Raw genomic sequence first — 16,134 nt, 5'->3', positions numbered from 1 at the left:
GTTCCAACAGGGTATTAGTGGCTAAACATCCCTCAAGGCAGGGAAGGCTGAGTCTGGAGGGACAGAGCAAAGGAAGGAGGAGAAAAGCAGGGAGGGAGGAACCTAATGCTAAGATAGAGAGCCCAAAATAAACACTACCACATGGAGAAAAATTTACAAAAATTGGCGAGGAAAGTTATGAGGTCAAAGAAAATAAATCAAAGGTTTAAATATTGAAAATATTGAAAGAGGTTTAAATATGGTGGAGTGGACAGCTCCTGTTTTTTGTCTACCCAGCATCCACTTCCCCTTCTTCTGTTAATCACACTCCAATTTGCCTTACAGAACTAGTCTCGCCCTCTGTCTGTATGCAAGTTCTAACCCCCTAACTAAAAGGATTGCTTCCCAGATGAGCATGTGACCCAATCAGCAAATCAAACCAGTCCTAGAATTTCTGCAGATAGCAACACTAAAAAGAAACTCTATGTCTCTGGGTATTGCTGAGAGAATAGGATGTTAGCTTCAAGCTATGGGGAGATCCTGACTAGAATGGAGCCAAGACAGAGGGAAGCACACTAGAGCGATAGAGAAAGCAAGACCAAGATCTGATAATATTGTCTAATACTCTGACTCCAGCCATATTGGCTTCTTATCAGTTAAGTGAGCCCATGAATTTCTTTTTTTTTTTGGGGGGGGGGGTTCAGTTGATTTAAATTAGGTTTCCATTATTCTTACCTGAAAAAGTCCTGACAAAACAGAAATGAAGAAACCTGGCTGTTTCTGTTTGCAGATAACATGATCAGCTACCTAGAAAATTCAAGAAACTCAACTGAAAAACTATTAGAACCAATGATGCAAGGTCAACATGCCAAAAAAATAAATAAATAAAGTCAATAAATTAATCATTTAAAAAATAAAAGTGTGATAAGAAGAAGAAAAACAGGTTCCAATCACAATAGCAACAAATATTAGAAAATAACTACTAAAATAAAGACCCTAATAAGATATGTACAAGAATTATAAGAAAAAGCTATAAAATGTAGTCAAAGTCCTGAATAGGAGGGCTTAATGTTGTCAAAATAACAGTCATCCCCAAATTATCCTTAAATTCAATACATTTTCAATAGAATATGAATTGATCAAAAAGAATAGAGAACCCGGAAAAGAGCCCATATATGTAGAAGGTCAGTATGTTATAAAGATAGTATTTCAAAGAAAAAGGGAAAGAATGGATTTTTCAACAAATGATGTTGAAACAATTGGCTATAATTAGAAAAAATAAGTAAATTCTAGATGGAAAAAAAAATACTATCAAATTAGTAAAAGAAAATATATAGAAGACCAGGTTTATGACCTTGGGGGTAGGTAAGAACTCCTGAAACACACAAAATGTTAAAGCCATAAATAAAATTATTGAAAAAGATTAATGATTCGCTTTATCAAAACTTTGCTTAACAAACGATACTCTAAACAAGAGTAAAGTTCTAATGACAGACTCACTGACTGAGAACATTGTAACATGTATAGCAAAGGACTTGTACTATATATTCTCAAGAAAAAGACAACAGCACTAATGTTATTATAAATATGCATAACTACAAGGGTTTGTTTTTTTGTTTGTTTATTTGTTTGTTTTTTTGACAAATCCTGGGTTTTACAGACTGTAAACTTTTGTGCACATATAAAATATTGTTATAATTAATATCTTTATAGTTCATCGGAAGACCATATATTTCTAAATAATAAATCTAACATCTTGTTTTAATTCCCCCCCTCAATAAAAACAAAGTACAAACAAATACTATGAACAGGCAATTCACAGAAAGGAAACACGAATGGCAAATATTTGAAAAGACATTCAATTTCACCCGTGTTGGAGGAAATGCAAATAAAAAAAGGGGTACTGAACTTCCAGTCAAGATGAAGGCCTAGACAGACATACTGTGTCTCCCTCCAAAACTAAGAAAGAATACAACTACCTCAAAACTAGAGACAACCAGAAGTTCCAGAAAACTGAGCTGCATGGAAGTCCAACAAACAAAAATATAAAGAAGAAATACTCATCCAGACAGGCAGGAGGGGTGGAGCCAGGCGGAGAGGACACAGTGTGGTGGCAGCAGCAGTGATGGTGGCAGCAGGCTAGCAGAAAGTACAGTCACACATTTTAAAAAGTAGAGAGGGACACCTGGGGAGCACTCCCAGCACCAGACCAGACCACACAGCTCACAGTTCCAGCACCAAGGACAATAAAGCTTCATTGCTTCTTACTGTGAAAACCAGTGGGATTGGGAAGAGGCAGAAACTACAGGTCTCTCAGCAGAGTCCGCTTGTTTAAAGGGCCCCCACGGTCCTAGAATGTCTGCAGACCCACCCACTCTGGGAACGACGGCCAGGGCAACAGCTAGCGAGGCGCCAGGCCCATATGGAAGTGGGAGAGGTGCCTAGAAAAGGGGCAAGTGCTAAGCAAGCGGCATTGTTCCTTCTCAGACCCCTCCTCACCTCCACAGCACCACAACATGGTGAAACGGGTCACCCTGTACTTACAAATACTTATGGCTCCATCCCTTACAATGTAGCAGTTCCAACAGCTCTACCTAAGACATAGAGGCAAACAAACACAGGAGCCTGTCAAGATGAGGATACAGAGAAGTATGGCCCAAAAGAAGGAATGGATCAAGGTTCCAGTGGCAGAACTAAGCGATGAGGAGATAGCCAGCCTAACAAACAAGGAGATAGCCAACCTAACAGATGAAGAATTCAAAACACTGGTGATAAAGATGCTCACAGACTTGACAGATATGCTTAAGTATAGCAAACACATAAGAAAAGAAGTGAAGGCTATGCTAAATGAAACTAAGGAAAATCCACAAAAAATCAATGGTGAAGAGAAGGAAACCTGGGTTCAAATCAATGATTTGGAACATAAGGAAGAAAACAACAGTCAACCAGTACAAAATGAGGAAACAAGAATTGAAAAAAATGAGGAGAGGCTTAGAAACCTCTGGGACAACTTTAAACATGCAAACATCTGAGTCATAGGGGTGCCAGAAGGAGAAGAGGAAGTGCAAGAAATTGAAAGCTTATGTGAAAAAATAATGGCAGAAAACTTCCCAAATTTGTTAAAGGAAATAGACATACAAGTCCAGGAAGCACAGAGAGTCCCAAAGAAGTTAGACCCAAAGAGGACCACTCCAAGACACATTATAATTAAAATGCCAAAGGAGAAAGATAAAGAGAGAATCCTAAAAGCAGCAAGAGAAAAGCAGAGAGTTACCTACAAAGGGGTGCCTATAAGACTATCAGCTGATTTCTCAAAAGAAACTTTGCAGACAAGAAGGGACTGGCAAGAAGTATTCAATGTGATGAAAAGCAAGGACCTACAACCAAGACTACTCCCTCCAGCAAAACTACCATTTAGAATGGAAGGACAGATAAAGTGCTTCCCAGATAAGGTAAAGCTAAAAGAGTTCATCATTGCCAAACCATTATTATATGAAATGTTAAAGGGACTTACCTGTATTTAAGAAAAAGAAGATCAGCAGTATGAAGATTAAAATGACAACAAACTCATAACTATCAAAAACTGAATCTGAAAGAAAAAAAAAAAAAAAACCTAAGCAAACAACCAGAACAGGAACAGAATCATAGGAGTAGAAATCATTTGGAGGGTTATCAGCTGGGAGGGGGGAGGGGGAGAAATGGGGAAATGGTGCAGGGACTAAGAAGCGTAATTGGTTGGTACAAAATAGACAGGGGGAAGTTAAGAGTAATATAGGAAAGGGTGAAGCCAAAAAACTTACATGCATGACCCATGGACATGAACTAAGAAGGGAGGGATTGCTGGAGGGAGGGGGGTACTGGGAAGAGGAGAGCTAAGGGAAAAGATATTAAAACTACTGTAAAAACATAATCAATAAAATATACTTAAAAAATAAAATAAAATGATAAAATAAAGTTTCAAAAAAAAAGGAGGGGTACCATTTTTTTACACATTTGATCGGCAATAGATAAGAAAGATTGATATCAGGTGTTGGCGAAGGTGTTGGGAAAGAGATCCTCTCTTATACCATTGCTGGAAATATAAACTGGCAAAGTCTTTTTGGAGAACCAAACGGGCAGTAGTCCTTTCCAACTTCAGTTTCTTCTTTCTTTTGACTCAGCAATCTCACACCTCAGTATCCCCCTAAAGAAATACTTACATATGTATTTGCACATATGTAAGGAGGCTGGTACCAGGTTGCTCACTGAAGTACCATTTGTAGTAGTAAAAACTTAGAGCAACCTAAATGATCATCAAAAGAGGGACAGTTAAATAAACAGTGATGCACCTGCATTCTGCAAGAGTATGCAGCAGTTGAAAAGAGTCAGAACACAGGGACAGAAAAATCCCTGAGGCATGGTTAAATGAAAAAGAAAGGAAGCAAGTTGAAGAACCATCCACACTTTGTGATGTTATGATACCATCTAGGTCAAAGCAAAATTCTTTTTCTCTCTAAATCTGCGTGTGTGTGCATACCTATACACCTATGTATACAAATATATAATATACAGATAAAGAATACAAATATATACAAACCTGAAAAGATAAAAAGATACACTGTAAATTGAAACCAGTGTTTACTGGAAGTAAGAACCTGACATGGAGGTGGAAGGAGGGGTAGAAAGAAAAATTTTTTGATCCCTCTCAGCTTTATGAATGTAGATAATCACCGTGACTTGGAAAATGCCCTTCCCTTTGTAAAGTCCTGCCCTGTGTCAGCCATCTGGGCCCCTGTGCTACATTCCAGACTAGCTGCATTCCTGGTGAGTCAGTGACTCAGCTGAGTGTGCCCGGGGCCAGGCCAGGACAGGGTACAGCAATTCCGTGCTTCAGTTCTGGGTCAGCATTCACCCAGACAGACCAATGGCAGTTCCCTGCTCTGAACAGCTCAGTTAAGGAACAGTTACTTCACAATGCAGTGGTGAGAACGTGGGCACAAGCCTACGGCCCCCCTGCAGGCTTCTAGGCTGCCTCCTGTCAGCGGGGAGGTAGAACACTCAGAGGAAATGCTTGTCGGCTCTATGCACAGCTCACCGCAAAAGGGCAAGCTGGGTATACGCCATTGGTGGAAATTTCCTAGTGCAGTCAAGTGTTCCTTGCCCATCTGGCAGACTGTATCCAGTTTTCCTTGTACTCTCTTTGGGTAATTGTACGACAGAACAAAATGGCCTTCACCCCACAGAGGAAGCCCTGGAAAGATGAGCTATAGACAACAATTGGGGAGGGGGACCCCAATGCTGTGAACAGTCTCCTAAAAAGAATGCCATGGATAAAAACCTTACTTGCCAGGGAGTGGTGTCCTAAAAGAGGAGGAAGTCAGCATGTAAAAAACAGCTGTGTAAATTATAAAGCTTACAGGGTACAACTCACCACATATACTACTTCCTAAACATTCAAGTCCTTTCTCCTCCGCTACCCCCTAATAATCTAAACTAATCTTATAACAATTACCAAACTAAGGGAAAGGCAAACCATCCTGGGAAGGAAAAAAAAAATAGCAGCTACTTTAGATACTTTTTTTTTTCAGAGTTTGGCTAGGACTGTTTGTTATTTTTCATTTTCTTTTCTTCTTGGCTGTCTTGACAGCCCTTCAGGATTTCAGCTGCTTCCAAGCACAGCTCAATAAAGATTATTTCAGAGAAGTTTCATATTCCTAAGATTCCTTAAATTTCTCTTTTTTCAGTTAAGGGAATGATGAGGTTGAAAAGGACAGAGAACAGCCCAGATTGCACCATTTCCTATGCGAGTTCCTTGCAAAGCAAGCTGGGCCTCCCTTTCCAACACGAACAGGGAGGCAGTTCTGGCTGGGAGGTGGGCTGTGGGTCCTCTGGAGCAGCAGTAGGACTATCTGTCTTTTGAAAAGGCCCCAGTTGGCCCACAGGCTGTTTGAAAACTATTTATAAAGGAAGGGAAGAAACATAAAAAGGAGACTTTTGTGTGCTCAGCCATTTAAAAAGCCAGTGAGTTTACTGTGGACTTCATTCATTCACCAAATATCTGTTTGGCACAAATGCTGCACCAGGCTCTGTTCTAGATGCTGAGGGTAGAGCGGGGAAGACAACCAAGTGTCTGATCCCTGCAGGGAGTTTCTGTGCCAGGAAGGGCTGATCCATGAAGAGCTTGAAGAAGCCCTTTGCCCTGTTTCCACCCAGCTGGGTGCATGCTGTTCCTTCCCTCCTTTGGGCTTTTGAGTCTCTTCCTTCTGCTCTTCTCCTGCATCCTTGGATTATTATACCCTTCATCTTTCCCCTTTATAATCACATGTCCCTTTGTAAACATCAAAGGAAAATAAGCAGGGCCAGGGAGCTGATGGAAATGAGGCCTATGACTCATAGGAGGATGTTTTTCTATTTTTCATTTATATGACTCTCTTCTCAGAAGAACCTAGGCGCCTTCATATTATGAAATTAACCTGCCTCCCCTTTTTAGGAATTCTGAACTTGGGCCCTCAGCCATCCACGGGTGTTGCCCTACAATTCACTAGGGTCTTCAAGAGTAGCCTGGCAATCATTTCTTTTTCCCTAAGCAGCTTTGTTTTGGAGGGAGGGGGGCTTGTTTTTATCCTTCATTTAGACTATTTTAAAAAAATCTCTATACTCCTCAGAATTCCCTACCCACATGCCACCCCAACCTCCACACTCACCCAGTAAGCTTCAGCAGACAACAGTGCCCATACTTCACGGAGAAAACGGAAATCATTAGAAAAGGACTCCCTCCATTTCCAACACTTCACCTGCTATAGATTGAATGTTTGCGTTCCTCCAAAATTCATGTGCTGTAACCTAACCCCCCATGTCATGGCATTTGGAGGCGGGGTCTTTTGGAAGTGATTAGATCCTGAGGGTGGAGCTCTAATGACTGAGATTAGTGCCTCCATAAAAGAGGCCCCAGGGAGCTCTCTTGCCCCCTTTCCCATGTGAGGACATATGGAGAAGACACCAGGAAGAAGGCCCTCACAACACCCAATATGCCAATGTCTTGGTCTTGAACTTCCCAGCCTCCAGAACTATGAGAAATAAATTTCTGTTGTTTATACCTCCCACCCAGTCTATTGTATTCTGTTAGAGCAGCCCGAATGGAAAAGAACTGACTACATGAAGTTATCTGCACCAGCAAGCATTTTCTTCACCCTGGCACAGAGAAAGGGTGTCTTCTCAATTAAGGTGAGCCCCTGCACCAGAGCTCTGGAGTCTACTGAGTTCAGTCTTCTCAGAGAGAGCATCCATTGGTCAGTCCTTCTTCACCTTCCCTCTGCTGGATCCTTTCCTCCAGCCCAACATAAAAGCCCCGGCCTTTTCCTCACATGAACTTCCTACTAAAACTAGGTCCAGAAACTCATCAGAGGATGAATAATAATTTTTTTAAAAAAGAAGTAAGACAGGATCTATGTAAAGATACTATTAATTGACTGTTGAATCTTTGGAAATTATTCTTTATATTTCTTCCCTTTTATTCATATTTCTTCCCTTTTATTCATATTGTACTTTCAGGAATATTTTATTAACTCTGTCTTATAATCCTTCCACTGAAATTTTTATTTTGCTAATTATACTTTTCATTACCAAGACTTCCTCATATTTCTGAGCATTCTCTTTACAGTATTCTTGCTCTTGTTTTAGGGAGGTAATACCTTCTCAAATCTCTGAAAATACTAATGAGAGGTTGTGGGGTTTTTTTTTAATAAATTTTCCTCTGTTCCCTAAATTATTTCTTTGTCAGCTTTGTGGGATCTTCACCACTACTAGGCATATGCTGATGAGTACACATAAATATTGCTACTCCAGGTCACACCCTTGAACTCTAGATTTATATCTTTAATTGCCTAATGAACAAATTCTACTTTGACATCCTAAAGACACCTCAAACTGAACTCATATCTTCCTCCAAACTTGGTTATCATTTCAATAAATGGCACTACCATTTACTCAGTTACCCAAGTAAGAAACCTAGGAGTAATTCTTGACTGGTCTTATTTTCCTCACCCATATTCAATACATTAATTCTTAATGATTCTATCTCATTAATATCAGTTGATGTTGTCGCAATGTCTCATACTTTGTTGAAAAAACATAAGTGATGTGATTTTTGGGAATCTCTCCCTGCATTTAACCACTCTCTCTCAGGGAAGGTGGAATGACCCATGAATATTTATACATTTTGAAAGGACAAACTGGGCATGTTAATTCTGAGCCACCCTTCAACTTCGAGCTATAGGGGAGCACACATTCTAATCCTCCAGATGTAGCATTCCCCGTAAGGTGCCACAGGTTGGGTTTTCTGGGAAGCAAATTCTGAAATAGACATTAGTGTGGAGAGGGACCAGAACTTGCCACCCTCAAATATACCTTCTGGGATATTTATTTTAAGCTGGTTATTTTTAAGAAAGAAGAAACTCAGTATAGAACCCTTGACCTTCCCCCTTAACTGCCTAAAGGAATTCAGATAGAAAAACCTGCTCAAAGGAAGGGAGCTATTCACTTTAGCTATTCACCATAGCATATACGAATGAAGGGTGGCAGACAAGGAAGGGCCAAGCAAGTCTGTTTGTTGTACTCTACGTGTCCTGTTGTATCTGATGGCCTGGCAAGAATTTGTTTGGCGTATCTTTGCCTTTTCTCATTTATCTGTGAATTGTCTACTTTCCCTTGGAAATCCTAGACCACTGCCTCCCTGTCCTTAGTTCAGAATAGCATATAAGCTTCAACTGCACAATGTTTCCATGGGTTGCATATTCCTTATGGCACCCCACTGTGTACATATCTAATAAAATTGGTTATTTTATCCTGTTAATGCCTCAAGTAAATTAGATTTTTAGTTCAGCCAGAACATAGAAAGGTAAGGAAAAAATATTTTTCACCCTCACCGTGTGCAGGATGTTTACTAGCAAGCGCTCTTGGAATCAATACTTAGAGAAGGGTAGGAAAGGGTAGGGAATGGAATGGGGAGGGGGGACAGGAAGTGAAAAAAAAGGACAAGATGGGAAGAAAGGAAGAGAAAGGTAAGGGAATGGGGCACAGGGAGAAGCTGAGCTGAGATTTAGTCTCAATAAAGGCCTCAGTTGACTTCGGGGGAACTCCAAGCCTGGGATGACCTTTCAAAGTTGTCTGAAATTCAGGCTAGGGGAACAACTCTGATCCCCACTGAGATCAGTCATTGGATGCCAGCCGCTCCAAGAAGGGAACATGATTTGGGGCTAGTGGTTCCCTTTAGCCAAGGCCATTCCCTAAAGAGGGCCACTAACTGAAGGTACCAGCAGCACAACCCAGCAGCCAGGGGAATAAGTGCTTTCTTACTGAAGAGGGATCCAGCTGGCACACCACAACACTCACCTGAGAGGCCTGCCCTAATGTGGGCATTTACTTAGCATCTCATTGGCTCTCACACTAAGCTAAGATCTCCACTGTAGTGTTTTTCAGCAGTAGAATGGCATGTTTCAGAGTCCATCTGCCAATACTTTGTTTTATACCTGAATTTCTTCTGAGACCTTGGCTGGGACAAGGGATGCTATTTAAACCTAAGACACTTCTCAGTATCCTTCCCACTACTCCTCGGGATCAGGCCATGCTCATCTCTTTCTTGGACAATAGCTGTTTCTTATCCAGCCATCTTATCACCATTATGACCCCTCTGCAGTTTTTTCTCCACACTGTAGCCAAAGGAAGTTTCCAAAAGTACAGATCTGATCATCTCAGTCCCATTTTTAAAACTCCTCTTCCCTGCCTTTCCCTTGTCCTCAGAGATAAGGTCTAACCTTCTTAACAGGGCTGAGAAGGCCAAGAAGATTTGACCTGAGCTTCCCTGTCTTGTTTGATTCTCTTAATACTCTCTTATCCCCCACCATTATACTTCATGCTCCAGGAAAAGTACTTGCAGTGGCCACCAGCAATGCAACGCCTTCTTGATTCTGTGCTTTTAAGATATTGCCTAAGATTAGAATGCATTGAACTGTTTCCTTGTCCACCTCACTCACCTGACTGTATCCTGGGAGCAGAGACGCCTCCTTGGTCACAGTAGGCACTCAGTAAGTATTAAATGAATACATAGATATATCTGGAAAGGTTTTATGGTCTGTCACATGCTTCTTTATTAGCAATGGCCACTAACTATATGGAAAAATGTTCAACCTTACTATTAAAAAGGCACTTTGAAACAAGGAGGTACAATTTTTCACTTAAAAATTGGAAAGCTTACTAACAATAATACTTGAGGCTAGTGAGGGTATGGCAGAGCGGGCACTCTGATACACTGCACGTATCAGAAAAGCATTTTGGCAACATGTAACAAGTCTTAAGATGCCCTAATAATTGCCCACCTAGAAATCTATACCAACTAATCAGAGAAGTAAAATTTATGCACAGAGGCATTCGCCATAACATGGTTTTCTATTTTATTTGTGCCCTTGAATTGTCCATATGTTCTACAATGGGTATGTTTTCATTTAAAAAGCAGCAAATAGTTAGTAAAACATTAACCGGGTTTAGATTTAGGATTACAGTTTGGGGGATCCAGCCTCTGGGATCGCCCAATGATCCTCATTTCCTGGTACTCACACCGTGGTGTGGTTCCCTCTCACTTAAATATGACATAAGTGACGACATGCAACTTTCAAGATTAGGTCATAAAAGACGCTACAATATCCATGCTAGTTTCTCTCTCTCTCAGATCACATGCTCCTGGGGAAAGCCAGCTGCCAGGTCCTGAGGGCACTCAATGGAGAGACGCACATGGTGAGGCACCGAGGCCTCTCGTCAAAACCATACAAAAGAGATTGGGAGCAAATCCTCCAGCCAAGTCAAGCTTTCAAATGACTGCAGCCCCATCTGACATCTTACCTGCAATCTCAAGAGACCCTGAGCCGAATCACCCAGTTAACCTGCTCCTTAATTCCTGAACTAGAGAAACTGTGAGATAACAAATGTGGGTTGTTTTAAGCTGATAAGTTTTAAGCAGGGTGGTCAGTTGTCCAGGTTTTAGTAGAACTGAGGAATTTCCCTGGGATATGGGACTTTCGGTGTTAACACCAGGGAAGTCCTGGGCAAACTGGGATAGTGGGTTATTCTAGTATTTTTAATTACAGCTTTGTTCAGATAGAATTCACATACCATAAAACTCACCCATTAAAAGTTCAATGGTTTTTGTATATTCAGTGCACAACCATCACCACAATCCAGTTTTAGAAATTCATAAAGATATATCATACTCTTTAGCTATCAGCTCCTAGTCCATATATCCCAACTCCAACCCCAGCTCTAGGCAAACACTAATTTACTTTCTTTCTCTAGCTGCCTTAGTTTCGAGGGTGTTTTATTATGCAGCAATAGATAATTAATGAAGGGTTATGAATAATGAGATGAAGGATCCTTACTTTTTCATTAATTTTTTACTTTATACTTTCCTGAATTTTGCAAAATTTCTACAGTAAGCATATTTTCATTTAATATAAGAAAAAAGTGGTAACATTCTATTTATTGAAAGGATAAGGCAAGATTCATGGAATTGTTGTTTATATGCCCCTAGCATCCTTCTGCTACCTGTTCTGGTAATAACAGTACCTCTCTCTTCCCTAGGGAAGCTTATTTCCCAACTCCAGGTTGTTCTGATGTGGTTGCCAATCAAAGGACAACCACAGGCTAACTGAGGCTAGAACAATCATATTTTCCTTTCCAATAAATTGAATCTTGAGTAGGGGCACAAAGGACAGAAGGTGTTTAAAATGAGCCATCAGAAGGCAGAATCCTAGAGAGTTGGTTAGAAAACTTTTGTTTCTAATAGCTCTGTAAACTTCCTGGCTCCTCTTCTTTCCTGTTGGGCATTCAGTATTTCCTTTGATTCTTCAAGTTACTCCTATATGGCTTCACAAATCTTTCTTTATTTAAGCTAGTTTCTCATGCTTGCAATAAAAGAACTCTAAGTAATTTGTACAATAATAAAGAATATTTATGGAGGAGCAGGAAAGGTTTAACCCCTCAAAAAAAAATCCATAAATCTATCACTCCAACACAACAGCTTTTTATGTTATCGTATAACCTATTGGTTCACTTTTACATATTTAGAATCATGGTATACATATCATCTCGCATTTAGATTTTTCTACTTTCTATTGTGCCTACAACAATTTTTAGTGTTTCCTTCATTCATTATTTTAAAATACATGTTATTATCTTGTACTGGTATATCATAATTTATTAAACCTTGATTGAGGGATTAGATATTTACATTCATTTTAGTATTTTGCTAGCAGACAATGTTTAAAATGCTCATCTTTACAGCAAGCTTTGTGCTTCTGTTATTTTTTTTCTTAGGATAAATTTACAAAACTGAAAAATGGATCTGATATGATGGTATCTTTATTCCTTTAATGGATTTGATGTGTTACCTTATAAAGTGAAAGGCGCTCTTGTGCTATAAGTAAGTTTGTATGTTTGGACTTTATATTTATAAGACACTTTTAGACTGGGCAAATCAGGTGACTAGAATTTACTTATAAATTGTGCTTTGTACTATGACTGTTATGCACGTATTCGTGTGACTTGAACTTTAAAACCTTTTATTAAATACAACATTCATAAAGAAATGGAACAAGTTATAACACAAAGTGGACACACTCATGCAACTGTTATGAAGATCAAGCAGGACTACCTGTACTCTAGAAGCCCCTCACTTAAACTCCCACCCAATTATTACCCTCTGTCAGAGAACCACAATCCTGACTTCTATCACCATAATTTAATCTCTTCTGTTTTTGAATATTAAATTAATGTACCCTTTTAGGTATGGATCTTTCACTCAAAATTATGTTTATAAGCTTCATCCATGTATAGCGGTTCATTTGTTCTCATTGCTGTGTAGTAACTGCATTGTACAGATAAGCATAATTTACTTGTACTGCGTTGATACCGTGTCTATTGCACTATTGATGGAGATTTGGGTTGTTTCCAAATTTTGGCTACTACAAATAGAACTGGAATTGCTGGGTCATAGGTTATGCACATATTCAACTTTCTTAGAAGCTGCCAAACAGTTTTCCAAAGTGGTAAACCAATTTACATTCTTACCAGCAATATAAGACAATTCCAGTTGCTTCAAATCTTCTGATTTGAACTTGTGGTTTTTCATATATTTATCGGCCACTTGAATATTTTCTTTTTTGACGTGAAGTCTGTAACTCATTTTTAGGTATCAGATTTATTGGTATATAATTTTCATATAATGAAATTCACCAATTTTAAGAGTACAATTCTATGAATTTTGGAAATGTATTCTATAATGTAACCACCATCATAGTCATGATACAGTCTTTCCATTATGCCCTGAAAAGTTCCCCTATATCCTCTGAAATCAATAAGTTGATATTTCTTTTTTCCATTCTCTGAAGGAGTTTGTATAAGATTTCTGTATATCTTCCTTAAATGCTTGGAAGAATTTATGGGTGAACTCATCAGGATCTGGAGATTTACAGTGTGAAGATTTTAATCATTATTCAGTTTCTTTGGTAGATAAAGGACTATTCAGGCTTTCTATTTCTTTGACATCACTTTTTGTGAGTTGGACTGCTGTAGAAATTTCCCAGTTCACTTATATTTTCAAATTTATTGACAGTAAGTTGCTTAAAATATTTTCACTTCAACTTTGTAATGTCTGTAGGATCCATAGTGATTTATCAAGGCTGATAGAGATCATGTACCCTTTTTGTTTGTTTTTGTTTCTTTTGTCTGTGTGATTTTGTTAAGGATTTATCAGTTTTATTAATCTTTTCTACTGTATATTTTTACATTAATTTTTTTCTTTTCACTTTGCCATTCTTTTTTTATACTTTCTTCAGGTTTAATTTTTTTAAAATAAGTTCTTGAGATGGATACTTAGGCCATTCTTGTTTAAAGCTATACATTTCAGCCCTTAAGATTATAATTTTCCAATTAAACACAGTTCTATTAGCTACATCTTAAAATTTTTATGTCATATTTTCATTATAATTTAGTTCAATATATTCTCTAATTTCCACTGTGATTTTTTTTTCTTTGACTGATGGATTATTTAGAAGTATATTGCACAATTTCTATGTGTCTGGGAATTTTGTAGTTTTTAAAAAACTGTTGACTGTTAACTTAATTCCCTTCTGCTCAAAAAACATACCTTATGTAATTTTAATCTTTTGAAATATGGTGAGGCTTTCTTTATGGCCTAAGTAATGTCACTTCTAGTAAATGTTTCATGTTCACATAGAACAAACTGCATTCTGCAAGTATTGGGTGAAATATTGCGTCAATTTTGTTAGTAATGTTGTTTAAATGCATATTCTTCCAATATTTGTCTCTTTTTTCTATGATACTGAGAAATGTTTTAGAAGGCATCACTGAGATTGTAGATTTGTCTATTTCTCCTTGTGGTTTCAACATTTTTTTTGCTTTATGTATTTTGTAGTATATTGCTAGTTGTGTACAAATTTATAATTGTTATATCTTCCTGATGGGTTAACATTTTTATTATTGTGATGTATCACACTTTATTTCTAATAATGCTTCTTTCCTTAACATTTACTTTCTATGTTCTGTATAGCTATACCAACTTTCTTTGGGTTAGTGTTTATATGAACTTTCTATTCTTTTAAATATTTTGTTATAAATTAAAAATATAACTCTTGTATCTTTTGTAAAAAGCATTTAAATTTTTAAACCAGTATGATCATCTTTGTGGTTTTTTTTTTAATGGAATACTATGCCATTTATATTTATAATTAATTAAGGATATATTTGTATTTTTAGCTAACATCTTACTATTTTGGTTCATCCCACTTATTATTCATCCCACTTATTATTCCTTTTTATCTTCTTTCTTACCTTCCTTTGGCTTGAGTAGATCTTTTTGTTGTCATGTTTTCTGACTATATACAGTATTATATCATTTATAAATACTTTTACTATTCTCTTTATAGTAGCCCTAGAGTTTTCAACATGTACCCTTGACTTGTTTCAGTTTAGTAAAATTAATACTTTTACTATTTCTATGACAAGATATCCTAGCCAGCATCCCCATGAAAGGTGTATAGCTTTCTGATCTGTTATTTTGGCATGGACATAGGTCCTCACCACTTATGGAAACTGACTCTTCTCTGGTTCTCTCCTCCATTTGGGTTCAAAAGATTCAAATTCTCCTGAAGTCAAGCTGTCCATTTTTCTTGGAGCCCCTCCCCTTCCAGATAATTGAGTTTTTGGCTTGCCTGGGTCTTTAGGAAATCACCACATCTTAACCTTCCCACTGGAAAGGAGAAGAGAAAAGTACTTCTCGTTTTCCACAGTAAGCCCACAGACAAGAAAACAAGACATGACTTCTTAATCAACTTATTCTTCTATACCAACTAATATTACTTGGATTTTGTGACCTTGACTTAAAATCTAGCCATAATTAATCACATTATTACATGGGAAGTTAATTCCAAGTTATAAACACTTATCCTTAAGGGAACTTTGAGAACCCAATATATTCATTATATATACATTCTCTGTATAACAGCATTGTTTTCCTGCTTCTCTTTATTCAGGAACATTCAAAATTGCAGAGACCAATGGCAAGGCTCATCATTACTACAGGAATAATCTGGTCACACTACTTTAGGGCTTTGATCCCCATTAACACCTACAAAAGAAGGGACGATGATATTTTACCAAAGTGCAAAAAATTTGTCTTTAGCTTTCTTCACTAGTACACAAACAACATGGAGATAGTGGTAATAATTTCAGAGCTGCAACCTCCCTGAGGTACACTTCCAAGTTAAAAATGCAGGTATAAACGCCGATGTAGGTAAGGTTTAATTTAGGTAACTGTATTTTGAGTGTTGCGGCACTTAGGCCAGAGAGCCATGAAATAGTGGCCTAGTTTAATAAAACATTATAAAGGTCCATAAGGGAACTCTCCAGGGGCAAAAGGGTGGTAGTTTTGACCTAAACCATAGCAGCTGCTGCTTATGCTAAAAGCAGCTGTACTGATTCCTAAATCCCTCTCGTTCTGCAATACCTAACTTTCCACTCTGGGAGAGACAATGCAGTCCAGACCTCTGACCATTTCCTGTGCTCTTTAGCTGTCACCCTGGGCTAATATACACTAACCTATTACTCTGA

The 16,134-nt window shown here is 38.3% G+C and overlaps 1 long non-coding RNA gene across 1 annotated transcript in view; it reads right to left on the bottom strand.

The window, feature by feature from the left end:
- Window positions 1–16,134, bottom strand: part of LOC150005861 (uncharacterized) — a 63,945-nt gene that overhangs the window by 35,580 nt on the left and 12,231 nt on the right. Inside the window, exon 3 of the long non-coding RNA XR_016511900.1 lies at window positions 3,494–3,568. This is a non-coding gene — a long non-coding RNA (uncharacterized LOC150005861). The remainder of the gene's footprint in view (window positions 1–3,493; window positions 3,569–16,134) is intronic.

This window comes from Furipterus horrens, unplaced genomic scaffold (genome assembly GCF_987537825.1).
Source record: "Furipterus horrens unplaced genomic scaffold, mFurHor1.1.pri manual_scaffold_6, whole genome shotgun sequence".
NCBI classification, from domain to species: Eukaryota; Metazoa; Chordata; class Mammalia; order Chiroptera; family Furipteridae; genus Furipterus; species Furipterus horrens.
The sequence above is the reverse complement of the archived record's forward strand: the minus strand, read 5'-3'. Positions and strand labels throughout refer to the sequence as shown.